This window comes from Sturnus vulgaris, chromosome 4 (genome assembly GCF_052056855.1).
Source record: "Sturnus vulgaris isolate bStuVul1 chromosome 4, bStuVul1.hap1, whole genome shotgun sequence".
NCBI classification, from domain to species: domain Eukaryota; kingdom Metazoa; phylum Chordata; class Aves; order Passeriformes; family Sturnidae; genus Sturnus; species Sturnus vulgaris.
Genome location: NC_142246.1, coordinates 44,679,115 through 44,692,495, shown reverse-complemented (window position 1 = coordinate 44,692,495; position 13,381 = coordinate 44,679,115). Strand labels below are relative to the sequence as shown.

Here is a 13,381-nt window from a genome sequence, read left to right as displayed (position 1 = left end):
CAGGTTGATCAAAGCCACATCTACCTTAGCCTTGAACATTTCCATGAATGGAACATCCAGAGCTGAAAAACCTGTTGCAGTGCCTTACCACCCTCTGAATATGGAATTTTTCCTAACATCTCCTCTAAAGAGCTCTTCTTATAGTTTAAAACTATTACCACTTGTCCTATCACTATGTGCCCATGCCAAAAGTCCCTCTTGCTCTTTGTTATGAGCCTACTTCAAGTATTACAGAATTTATAGGGTTGGAAGGAGCCTCTGGAGATCATCTAGTCCAACTCTCCTGTCAAGGCAGGTTCACCTCCATCAGATGATGCAGGAACATTTCCAGATGGGTTTTGAAGGCCTCCCGAGATGGAGACTGTATTGACCTCTGTTCCAGTGCTATGTCACTGTCAGCATAAAGAAGTTCTTTCTCATGCTGAAGTGAAACTTCTTGTGTTTTAGTTTATGCCCGTTGCTCCTCGTCCTGTTGCTGTGCACCACTGAAAAGAGTCTGGCACCATCCCCTTGGCACCTGCCTTTGTCATATTTGTATGCGTTAATGAGATTTTCTCCCAGTCTTTTCTTCTCTGGACTAAACAGGCCCAGCTCCTGCAGTCTCTCCTCATGAGAGATGCTCCCAAGTACTGGAAGACCAAAACAAAGTCTTCCCAGAGTCTTTTCTTCTCCAGGCTGAACAACCTCAGCTCTCAGCATCCCTTCAGAAGAAAGGTGCTCCGGGCCACTGATCATCTCGCAGCTTGTATAATTGGGGAACTACCTCTAATTTTCATTTGTAAGATCGGGATAGATTTAAAATGGTACTTCTAGCTTGCGAGTTTTCCATGTAGGCAGGCAGAGATGGCAGGAAACTTTCTTAATTGTAAAGTTTCTGAAGTCGGGCTCTATCCCCCCCACTCCACGTCTGGGCGCGCGCCCGCCCGGCTTGGGCCGGGCTTCCCTCGGCAGGTCGCGGCTCCTCCCCGCCACTGTGACTCACGGCCCGGCCCCATTTAGACGAACTCGGCAGCCCGTGCCGAGCTGGGGCCGCCCGCTGTGAAGGAGCAAGGGGGAGACGCGGCACGGGGCAAAATGCTCACCCTGAGGGGACGGAGCCTTCGGGGCGGGCAGGCGTGAGGGAGCATCCCTCCTCCGAGAGATTAACGACGGCCTCGCTATCCCGTCCCGGACGGCGATTTACCTGGGTGGCCACCTCCCTTCCCCCTTCCTTTCTTCCTTCCTTCCCGGAGTTGTTGGTTTCGGCAGAGAGGGCGTGGAGCCCGCCTGGCCCCTCCTCGGAGAAACTTTCTGCCGCCACCCGCGCCAGGTAGGGGCTGCTCCCACTGCTGTGGGAGCCGTGAGGGGACGGTGGCGGCGGCTGGGCCGTGACCCGCACTGAGTTTCTGGGGTGTCGCACCGCCGCTCGGCTTCATCGGCGGGCAGGGTGGACTGTCAGGCTGGTGTCACCCCCGGCCGAGCAGCTGCCGTCTGCCTCAAGGCCGCCGCGGGCTGGGGGCAGTATGTAGGTCAGTCTAAGTAATGCCCGCCTAATCCCCTTTGTCTTTTTGGCTTGGCTTTTCCGTTGCTGGTTTTTAGGGTGAACTTGGGCACCGTTGGTCGCAAATTTCTGAGAGAGAGAGAACGTAGGCTTCGCGCAGGGCTGTGTGAGTGGTCGAGTGCCGAGGTGAGAGCATGGGATACGCGCTTTTATGTTCCGCAAGGCTTTTCCTCCCAAGTGTGCCAGATATTCCTGCGTAGGGCTGTCAACCCCGTAACCCTGTGCATATGCGCTTAGTTCGGGTTCCGACTTCTGTTTTGACGGGTTAATTAACACTGATTATTTCTTTCTCTTTACGTCACTCACCGAATCACTGTAGGCTGTTTTGGCGTTTGCTTTGAATGCCAAAGGAGAGGTCTCGGCAACTTCGGGGCCTGGATAACGGGAGAAGGCAGTGTGCCCTGACAAAGTGATTGCTGTATTGCTTTCTCTGGTCTTTGAGGAACTATTCGCAAGGTCATGTCAACCTTTCTGTTGCACAAGGCTGTTGGTAGCAACTTGGCAGGATTGAATTGCTCCATGTGGACAAATACATAGGTGCTGACAGGTGCCCGGTGTCTGTTGGGACATCGTGTGTAAGGCCAGCCAGCCAGTATAGGAGTTTGCCACGTTGAGGCATATGGTTTCTTGTAACTGAGAAAGGCTAAGGCATACTTGATGGTATTTGGAAATTTTTATTTCAGTCTGATTTTTCTCTTCCCTGGGCTGTGTGGTTGGTTTTGTGATTAGCATTAACATATCTCATACAATGATGATAAGAAGAAAAAATGCATAAAATGATTGTGTAATTTTGTATGCCTCCCTATTACTTGTGATTGAACTGAATGTGACTTAAGAATCTACCAGTGCCCTCTCTGCCTATGTATTTTCTGTTGATCAGTATGAAACTGATGCAAGAGTTTATAGTTGCATTTTCCTTTAGTAAAACAGTGTTTTCTCCCATATAGCAGTAAGAAGGATCTGGGGCCTCATCTCAGTGGGGAAGCATGAGGTTTTAATTTTGTTTAAATTTTCAGAGAGAAGAGGTAGTGATAATAAACTGTCCATTCAAAGAGATCTCTCATACACCAATAAGGTAGTAGTGTTAGGTCATGCAGAATAGGCCCATGTCTTTGCTCTGTGCTGGTTTTATATCATAATTTCTAGAAGTAAACCTTTTAGAAAAAATGTTGATTGAAAGAGTTTGTAATACCTGAAGGAGCGATGTCAAATTGCGGTTTTCACATTATCTGTGGTGCTTTACTTCTGCTGGGCTGTGTGTGTACAAGAATCCACCTGATCTGAAACTAATCTAAGAATTAGGACCTAATGCTGTAATTTGTTTCTCCCTTTCTGGCTCTGCTTTAACGAACGTGGAAGGTCAAAGGGAGAAGGGAAAGACAGAAAAGCTCACAATTCATAAGGTGAAGTACAAATAATTGTGTAGGGCAAGATTATATCCATGAGATATTGATGTGAGGATGGCGCTGGTGAAACTCGTGGAACATCCAAATGCCTTTTCCTCTTATCTGTTTCAATCAAAACAAGTGTTTTCCATCGACTTTTGCTAACAGCTGCTTTAGTTTGTTTATTGACCCATGGTGATTGATGATACGTGCTTTGAGAAAGAAGTGAATCCTGTTAGAATGATGAAACAAAGCCCGTGGAATAAAGTTAGTTTTATATAGATAGTTTCCTTTATTTCTTCTTTAAAGTTTACTGTGTCTAGACTATATGATGGTGCTTGTAAAAACTGTATTGGCCTCTGTAAGGGTTTTGGTTTTGAGTTGTTTTTCTTGCTTTATTTCTGGGGTTTTATTCCCCTAAATGGGATACAAATCTTCATAGAATCTGAAGCCAAGAGAACCAAAATTGGAGAAACTGCTGCAATTGTGTTTTTATTTGATCCTGGCATGAAATTGAGTTTTAGAAATCTATAGCTATGTTTTCTCTTCAAAAAGATTATAATGATGCATTGATGCCTGTCAAGCTTGAGTCTTCAGATTTACAGACTCTCAGTACCATCTGAAGCATCAATTTCTCTGTTAAAATACACATTGAAGGATTAATAAGATTACTTTGATATACATGCTTTTAAGACTTCTTTTTAACAAATAATTTATTCACAAGCGCTGCTGTTCCTCCCTTTCCTTATCTTCATTTGTTATATATAGATGCTGCTTTTTGATGCCTACAAAGGGTTTCATTCCAAAGGATCTCCAAATTTTAGTTAGTCTGATGGGAATCTTGTTTAGCTCTATAATGGTTGAGTGGCATACTTGATTTTTTAAAGATGCAGTTCTCCACATCCTGACGTTACTGTTAGCAGTAGTTTCCCTCAGACATGGGAGAGATATGTTCTCTCCCTTTCTTCCATGGCATATTTAGTGTAGTTGGTATGTTTGTGGAGTTTGTTATGTGCTGCTGAGAACAAGGCTTTTTTGACCTCTTACTCAGTCATCATTTTTGGTAACAATTTTATAACGATATTTTGGTTTACAGACAAACTCTCAGACTCTTCTACTGAGACATGCTGGCTTGGCATTGTTACCTTAGTTATGGTTTTTTCTCAGCCTAATGAGATAGGTCAGTTTTATACTAAATAGCTGTCACCTCAAAAAAATAGTCATGTGCTGTATCCTCATCAGAATAAGCACCAGGAAAGAGGGCATCAGGGAAGGCTCTTAGCAGAATACTGATTTTTGTGACCTGCTTTTGGGTGTCTTTCAGGTAATGCAGTACACAACAGCAGATACCTATACTTTTGATATGTTATGGTTGCACTTTTAATGTTCTGATAGTATTGAGTAAAGACAGACGACCTTGGGGTGCTTGCAGAAGAGACTACAAAGGTCTGCACTGGTCAAAAGTTGGGGTATGAGTGACCTAGAAATTCTGAATTTTTTTTCAGTCCTTTTTGCAATGCAGTATAGTGGCCAAATAAAGACTTGTAAGTAGATGCTGGTATGGCTGCTCTATAAGAACGTCTGTATGTTTAAAAACTCACGCAAACAGCTTACCAGAAACAGTGCCTTTTCCTGATCTGATTAATTTATTTGGAAAGTAGAGCTAGGCCCTCATTGTGTCATGAGTAGCAGGTCAGTTAGACCTGGATCAAGTTGCTGAGGTTGCACCTTAAGTCCTGGGTCCAGTTCTGGGCCCCTCACAAGAAGGACATTGGGGTTCTGGAGCATGTCCAGAGGAGGACAGTTAAGCTGTTGAATGGTTTAGAGAGTGAGTCCTGTGAGGGATCTAGGGTCGTGTAGCCTGGAGAAAAGGAGACTCAAGGAGGACCTTACCACCCTCTACAACTGCCTGAAAGGAGCTTGTAGCCAGGTGGATATTGGTCTCTTTTCCAAGGCAGCCAACAACAGAGGAAATGGCCTCAAATTGTGCCAGGGGAAGTTCAGGCTGGACATAAGAGGAGTTTCTTCACTGAAGTGGTGGTTGAGCATTGGCATGGGCTGCCCAGGGAAGGGGTGGAGTCAACATCTCTGGGAGTGTTCAGGAAATGACTGGATGTGGCACTTGGTGCTATGGATTAGTTGATATGGTGCTCAGTCACAGGTTGGACTTGCTGATCTTGAAGGTCTTTTCCAGCCTTAATAATTCTTTGATTCTAGTGAATTACAAAAACAGTTTTGAATGCACTTATTAATGTGTACAATAAGTGCTTCTGGCTTAATATCACTCCATTATAATACATATGTACATACACCAGTACATTTTAAAAGAGTCAGCTTTAACTGTGAAAGTGCCGTGATGGTAAGGAAGCATTCACCAGCTGAAAGTTAGTATTATGAAGACTGATGAGCTTTGGGAATGCAGCTTCCCTTACTTTTTGTTGTAGGCATTGATCATAAGACTTCCTATTAGTACACATAGGTATCTCTCAGTCAAGGACTCAGTGATGGTATGATAAGAATGCTTTGATGTTAAACCGTGTGGACAAAAAATTCTTATCTAAGGTGATCCTGAAGAGCATGTCCAGATGAGGCAGCTCCATGTGTTTGAATTGAAACACAGCAGATAAGAACTAGTGAGAGTGGTGATACAGGCTCAAGGCATGTAAAGACAATCTAAGAATGTATTACCTATGGTATCAAGTGGGATTACCTTTAATTAGCAGAGGAAAGTTTAGAAACAAGACACAAGCATGGCTATTTGCATGCAGGAGGCCCAGCATATAGTTGGGATTTTGACTCAGATTATCTCTGAACGAAATGTAGCACCTTTTCCTAGCAGTTGGAAAATTTGCCCTAAAATTTATTCTGTTTCAAACTGTGGTGGCTTCTCATGGGTGGTGAGTTATTGGGAAATCAGTGATGTCATTATCTTTTTATTTTCCTTAAAAAAAGGTCAATTTTTGATGCAATACTGAATTGCCTATGTGTACAGTAATGTTAGACCATGACAGTTAATTCTGATCTAAACGTAATGAGCATGGTATTATCTACTTTTTGTATGGGAACATACATAGCATAGCTAGAGTAGTGCTAAAACTATGAGGCAAATTCTTATAATGTTGTTTTTGCCATTTAGCTTTAGAAGCACAGTCAAATGTTTTCTCCCCTTGTACCTCTAGTATAGTCTTGAAGCATATGAGAGACACGGTTTTGTTTATTTAAACAGTTGCATGCCTTAGAAGAACTTGTCTTTTTTTTTTTTTAAAAGACAGCAAAGCTGTGTGGCAATAAAAACATGCTACATTGTTTGTATCAGTAACTGTTACTGAAAGACAGTTGTGCCCATTATCCTTCTGATTCTAGCACATTTTTGCAAGTTGCCTGTATTGTATATTGGTGAAGGGCAGGATTTCTTTCTGAAAATTTTTATATAGAAAGACTGTTTTAGTAGTAGTGGAGTTTGCCTGTGGAACTGATCAAATGATGCCCTCAAACAAGCTCACAATTGGAAGGATTTCCTAGTGCATGTGAAAAAAATAAAACTTTTAAAGTACTGACAGTCTTTATATTCCAGTAAACCTTTGGATTGTAACTTAAATTTAGCTGTTGCCTAAGAATTGTTGTTGAAGAATTAAACTGCTGAAGAATCAATCCCACTTGCATTCACAAAATCTTGTGTAAAACCTCAGATACCCCTGAGCAGGAGGAAAGAGAATATGATGCTTTTGAGTTAGTTTTATTAACAGTTAATATAATTGTAATAACTAAATTATTTTCAGATGTTTAGGTTTTTTACACACTAGTCAGAGAGCTGTGGTTAAAAAATTGCTGTTATGCAGCCAAGTCCAAAAAGTAGTATGGGTTGTTATTGAATTGTGTTAACTCATTTTACTGCATCAGGCTTCTGCCTTAATGCAGCAAACCTGAGAGGCAGAGATAACTTGGCTTTCTGCTTCATCACTGTGCTGGCATTACACTGAGTAGTCCTTCTGTAAGTATGTATATCTTAGACATACAAGGGAAGAAGGAAGCCTGAATAGGGTGATGTGCCTTTCATAATTGCAAGGTGAAGGGGGAACATCAGTAAGTTACTGCACTGGACCCATGGCTCATAGTAAAGAGAACTGTGCTGCTTCCTTTTCGCACGTTTGTGGCATTTTTACACTTCACTTATGTCATAAATATGCTTAAGTTCAATGTTATAAATTCTGTACTCCTGTTAGAAAACCTATGGAGGTCAAAAATTTATCTCCCTTTTTGAGGAACTCATTGATTTCCAATGCTGGACTTTGCAAGAATTGCACACACCCAACCACAGCATGATGTTGATTTGTTTTGGAAGTGAGAGCTCTGTTTCTCTCTGTGAGTGGAATTAGAATTGTGCTGGTTTCTCTGCCTTGTGTGCCTTCCCAAGGTCAAGTGACAACAGGTGCTAAGCAGCCAAAAATTTTACTGCAAACCATAAAGATCTTCAGAAAAGTGTGTGCTCCTCCTATTTTTTTTGGCTCCGATGTTGTTCTCAAATAACCCAGTGTCCTTGGAATGCCTTTGGTATGGATTGGTATTATTTTTCTTTTTTTTTTCCCCGTTTAATTGGCCATTTTGCCATTCAGTACATGGAAGCGGAGAGCACATAAGAGCACATAGTCAGCAATAGGTGTAACAGGATAATTTCCTTTCTGAATTGCTGACTTACATTAAGATTAATTATGCTTGTCTGGTTGGAGCGGTTCCAGGTAAACAATTAGAAAGTTCTTTATCAGCTTCTTGAAACATACTCATAGGATGAGAAGCCTGTGAAGTGAGAGTACATTTTGAATGGAGGAAAATCATGGAGAGCAGGAACTGATTTGCCTTTGCCATGATTCTTAATATTGTGGTCCCAGTAGTGTGAACAACGCTAAAAGCTATTTCCATAAACTTGCTGCCAGATAACACAGAGGTTTTTATGGCTGTCAGTGGTTGCATCTGCTTTCAGCATATTTTGTGGGCATGATTTTTACAGAGGTGATATTTGGCAGCAACAGCCCAGTGCTTATAGGTTCCTGACTTACTAATTTTGATAAAGTGGAAACACACAGTAGTATTGAGATTCTTTTGAATAATTCCCTTTGGCTAGATAGGGCTAGGTTTGTTTTGCTTGGATGCCAGTGGAATCCTTGGGCTTGGAGACCTTTTTTTTCTTCTCACAAGAACCTTTATTGTTAGAAAAAATAAAATTAAATTTTTAGAGAGCAATAACTAAGGCAGTTTAGCAAAGAATGTATTTACAATGTATGCTTATTTGCAAATTATACCTTTTGCTAGTAGTATTTTTAGCAAGTTACATTCAATAGCTGAAATATTACTGTTTTGTTTTAAAGTAACAGCAAGTGAGGGGGACAAAATTTTGTTGTATTGGCAGCAAGGCATATTCTCTACTAGTGTACATTTGTTTTGCAAACATTTAAAGTAACAGCAGTTTAGATTTAAAAGAGGCGCCAAGTCAACAGCAACATTTCAGGAGCACTTGGCATTGGACTTGGTGTCAGGAGACAATGTGGTCTAATCAGTCATAATTCAAAGTGCATTTAAATATTCTGAGATAAAAATATGTTTTTTTCAGAAGCAAGATATTGGAATCTGTGGCAAATGCTAATGCAGAAATTGAAACTAGTCTTCCACAGAGGAAAATATGAAAAGTAGTGAGAGGCTGGCTTGGCTACTAGTGGGCTCTTCAACATAAGACACAAGGAGGGAAAGGAATTCCCAGCTGGATTGCCAAGGACAAGTGTAGGAAATACTGCGTGTGGACGGTCGGGACAAACTCAGACGCTCTCTGTATTCTGGTCTTGAAGTTTGCAGTTTATTTCGTAGGGCGTGGGTATATATAAGGCCCTGCTAGGATCTGCAGCCGCAGCTCAGAGCAGGACGGAGAGAGAGGGATAGAGCAAGAGTAAGAGAAGAGAGCGTAAGAGAGTGAGAGAGCCTAAGAAAGTAAGAACAAAGAGTGTAGAGAGAAGAGAGTAAGAGCGAAGAGCGAGTTTGTCCCGTTTACAATACATTAAATCTTCTTCTTTGTTGAATATTCTAATTTCCACTAGCCAATCTAATACAAGATACAAATTCTCTAACATTTGCATGCAACCTATAGGAATCAGTATATTACCATGTTTTACTGCTTTTCTTATATCTAAATTTTATCTGGGACCCTTTCTGCCATGCCTAGGGAGTATGTCTGCTTGCTTTTTGGTATTTGCAGCATCTAACATTATCTAAACAAAGGGGCCTTCAGGCATTCAGTTGCTTTCAGCCACACAGTCGAAAATTGCTATCATTTCTATTTCGCTTATATTTTCCATTTTCTGAAAGTCTTTTGCTAGGCACTCGTAAATTTATAAGGTTTCCCTAATTCATCCTTCCCAACAGACAAGTGTAAAAATAAACCACACATATGTATAATTCAGAATGGCCAACTCAAAAAGAGTAATGAGAAATCATTATAGAAATAGGAAGTTAGTAAAAAGAAAGTCAGAAGAGGTTTGCTCCTGTTTGCCGAGTGGAGCTGTGGACAGATAATGAAAAGCAGGCTGAGTCTTTTTCTATTTGTTTCTTCACCTCAGGTCTAATAAAAGATACTAGGACTTGGAGGTGAACATGATGTCCAAGGCAAGTGTTAAAACCCTAAGCTGGTGTGGGGAAAGAGTTTTAGAGCAGTTAGGTAAGTTTAAGTTTGAAGTGTTTACAAAAACACTGTTGAAAGAGTAAGGGCTGGCTGATGTAATCCTTGAGTTGCTGCAGTTACTTAACTCATGAAGGGTATGTTTAATACTGTGCCACTGAGAAGAGGAATTGTAGTATCTGTCTGTACAGGTGTCGGGGCAAGGGGCAAGTGGAAATGAGCAACTGTAGACTCAGTTGTTTATCTTTATTTGTTGTAGTATTTTTTTGGGAATTAAACCCTCCCAAAGCAATAGAATATGACAAAGAAATAAAATAAGCAGTAGCCCATATGATTTTATTTTTAAGATTAAACCATTAGACTAATAGAATTTCTCTTTCCAAAATGCTAACAGAAAAGGAGCAGTAGGTCTCGGGTAGCTTGACTCTATGATAGAAACTTTCAAAATTTGATTCTTATTAAAGAATGTCTGGAGGAATTGACTGTGGGCAAGTGCTAAACTGCTTATAAAACATTGTTTTCCCTAGAAATGGACTCATGAGATAGTGTTTTTGTTTAGGGGTGAGAGGTTTATTTTAGATATATGCATGAAGGATTTATATATTTTAGTAGACAACAAGAATAACAGGAGTCGACCTTGCTATAGAATTGGGAAATTAGAGAATATCATACCAAGATACTGTCAAAATATTATTGAATTCTACTCTTAGAAGATTTTGGGTTTTCTTAAATAGAGCTGGTTATTACTTTGGGACTGAAATTTGTATTGCAAAACTCTATAGCACAGTTCTTTATTTCAAACACAGCAAGGCTTCTTTGAAGTAATTTCTGCCTCCTGGTTGATGGGAGCAATTGGAGAAGGCTAGAAGGAGCAAATGCTTCTCCCTGAGGCTTGCTTCGGTTTAATCTTAAGGTTCTTATTGTGGGATCCCATGTCTGCATCACACATGTGTAAATAGAATTATGTTCTTCAAGTTAAATGAAGTAATCTTTCCAGCCAATATTGATATAGTGTCATGTTTTGAAGGTGAAATTAATTAAAAAATAATTTAGAAGGAAAAAAGGTATATGAACCTGTTGGAGGGAGTCTGGAGAAGAGCAGTAAGAATACCTGGCTGTCTGGAGAAATTACTAAGTGAACTGGGAGCTGTTATTTTAGCTTCAAAGAAGTGAAGAAGATAGTGGAGAAATGAGAAGGTGAGGGTTTGTCTAAGTGTATGAGATAAACATGTTTTTCACATTGATCTGTTGTCTTTCCTTGCTTGGTAAGACATTGTTGCATTGGCATATATTACCAGAAAAAGTTGTGTATGATTTTAAGAACAGGTAATAAAAGCAACTGTGAGTTGTGACAGAAACATGATGTGTGTTACAATGACATGGGGGAAGGGCTGGATGACTTTTTTTATTTTTTATCCTTTAAGTGCAAAAAGGAGATGGTTACTGTGTTGCAGCACTATGTGTAAAATCCAGGGAGAGCACAGTACTGAGAATTTATTTTCTTGATACCTCTACTCTTATATTTCAGCTGACAAGGAGGATCCAGAAGCTATCAAAACATTATACCTCTTTCTCTGTTGGATTTTTTTTTCCCTTTTCACCTGCATGGAGTAGATGAGGGAGACTTGTAACTTAGCAGTGCTCTGGCTGTTGAAAAGTAGCTAGAACTCCTTGTTAGAGATAACAACATGAGGGAATGACTGTGGGCATGGCTATACCCACACTGGCTCTGCAGGAGCAAATCCTAGAACAGGGAGTGCAAGAAAATGTGGTCTGAAGATGCCTGGATTAGCTTTGAAAACAATTTTGTCATATTTGTGTGGTGTTGCATCCAAGCCACTGGGATTTTACTGTTTCCAGACCTGTGTGAGCCTGTTCTCTGCTGTGCCAACTTAAGCAACTTGTGCTAGTGAAAATTTGGAAGACTCTTTCATGTAATCTGCTGTATGTTGTAAACAATCCTCTATTGTGCTGCCCTTGCAGCCTGTGTTTATTTGAATACACTAATTCTTTAATTATTTGTCCAGTAACAGTCCAAAACAGAAGGTGCTCTTCACTGCAAGATATCTCTTGTCCAAATGATAGGGATAACAACAGTGACATTAAACAAAGGTTTTAATTTCAGCTGCATGTTATTGGGCAAAACTGAATAGCAGAAGGAAAACAAAGATTTGAAGAAGTTCTGCAGTGTCAACTGGTCTTTAAGTCAAAAGCAAATAAGCACATTTTAATGTAAAATTAGCAGTTTAAAAGATTTCTGGTTTGTTATTCACGGAGGGAGATCTCTATGATGTCTTTGTTATCTTAATTCATGCATGTATGAAACCAGAATGTACTTCCCTCTTAATATTTTAAAGTCCACCTACTCTTTTGAATGGCATCTGTTGATATTGGGAGTGTTTGTATTGATTCATATATCTGTGGGCTGTGGCTTCTAGGATTAATTTATTGGGCTTTCAAGTGAAGGGAAAAGATAAGGAAAGCAATTTGAATTTCCCAAACCACAAAGCTATGCATCTTTCATAATATCCAGCTTGGGTAGTGGTATAGGTTAAGATGTATGGGATGCGATATGGTCTCTAAGGTCAACTTCCCTCTCAAATAAAATGCAGTATAACCCTGAGCTCAAAATTAATTGAGCTCAAAAAAAAAAAAAAAAAAAAGAAAAAAAAGAGGGGGAGGGAGAGAGAAAGAGAGAATGTATGCATCCTTGAAAAGGGTTTTGCCATTCTGAGAATGTCCTGGTAACCTGCCTGTTAAAAGAAAGTTTGACAGTCTGCTCTGCTGTGGACTGAAGAAACATTGAAAACTACCGTCTGTTACGATTTGATGAATCTCAAGATACAAAGTAGAGCATCTTCATTCATGAAGGGTACTACTAAGAATTTATTATGTTCTAAAGCTTTTTAATATGCATGCTTCACCACACCCATTTTAGGACAGAATTTCAGCAATGTGAGCTGAGATATATATTTTTTCTGATATTCCTATAGTTATGAATCATATGATTCGTATGAATACTGTGATCCAGAAAATATATAAAATTCATATCAGTTTATGAGACAGCAAATATGAGATAAAATATAACATTTTTGTATCTGGTTCAAGGTTTTTGAGCAGTTCTTCTACCATTTCATGTGTTCCTCGCCTGTCTCGGTTTTCAGAAATGAGAAGGCAGAACCTTTTTTATCTCTTCTCTTTCCCTCTGTTCCCCCTCTTTACCATTCAGGATATAGAATGCAGACGTGTATTATTTTTAAATACACATTATTTTTAAGTACACCTGGTGCCTGATGTTGCCTGCTTTTAAAAAGCTATGTGTTTGATGCAAAAGCAAAATATTTGCTCTTCCAAGAATGTTACATAAGGCAAGACTGTGCTTGGCTATAATCGTTTGTCAGTGCCTACAAAGAGATCCCAGTGTCAGTGCTCTCTGGAGATAAGGATGTATTATTTCCTATCTGGCAATACTGAATTGATGATATGTGTGATTAATATGACTCTCCTGGGCCACAACTACAGGAAGTTCTCTGTTCAATTATACCCATGCTACTTTAATTTAATTACAGCTTTAAAAAATAATATTAAAAAGTATTATTAAAAATTGGAACTTGCTAAATTATTCAAATTTTTGTTCTTTCGTATACTTGACCAAGTCTTCTTTTGCAATCTAACCTAAGGGGTGTCTGTGTGGGTTTGGTTTTATGTGAATTTTTGGAGGTTTTTTCCCAAATTATTTGGGAAGCTAAAGGCACTGAGGTTCTGGACATTTTTCGTATCTTGGTGCTAAGGTTT

The 13,381-nt window shown here is 40.0% G+C and overlaps 1 protein-coding gene across 3 annotated transcripts in view; it reads left to right on the top strand.

Annotated features, from left to right (window-relative positions):
- Positions 1-993: 993 nt before the first annotated feature.
- LOC106860428 (FHF complex subunit HOOK-interacting protein 1A-like) overlaps positions 994-13,381 on the top strand; it is a 126,608-nt gene continuing 114,220 nt past the window's right edge. For 2 of the 3 annotated variants that reach the window (XM_088163761.1, XM_088163760.1), the window contains exon 1: positions 998-1,309. The gene's annotated coding sequence lies outside the window, so the exon portion shown is untranslated. Of the gene's footprint in view, positions 1,310-13,381 lie in introns of all 3 variants that reach the window. The other variant, XM_088163757.1, reaches the window with a different exon arrangement.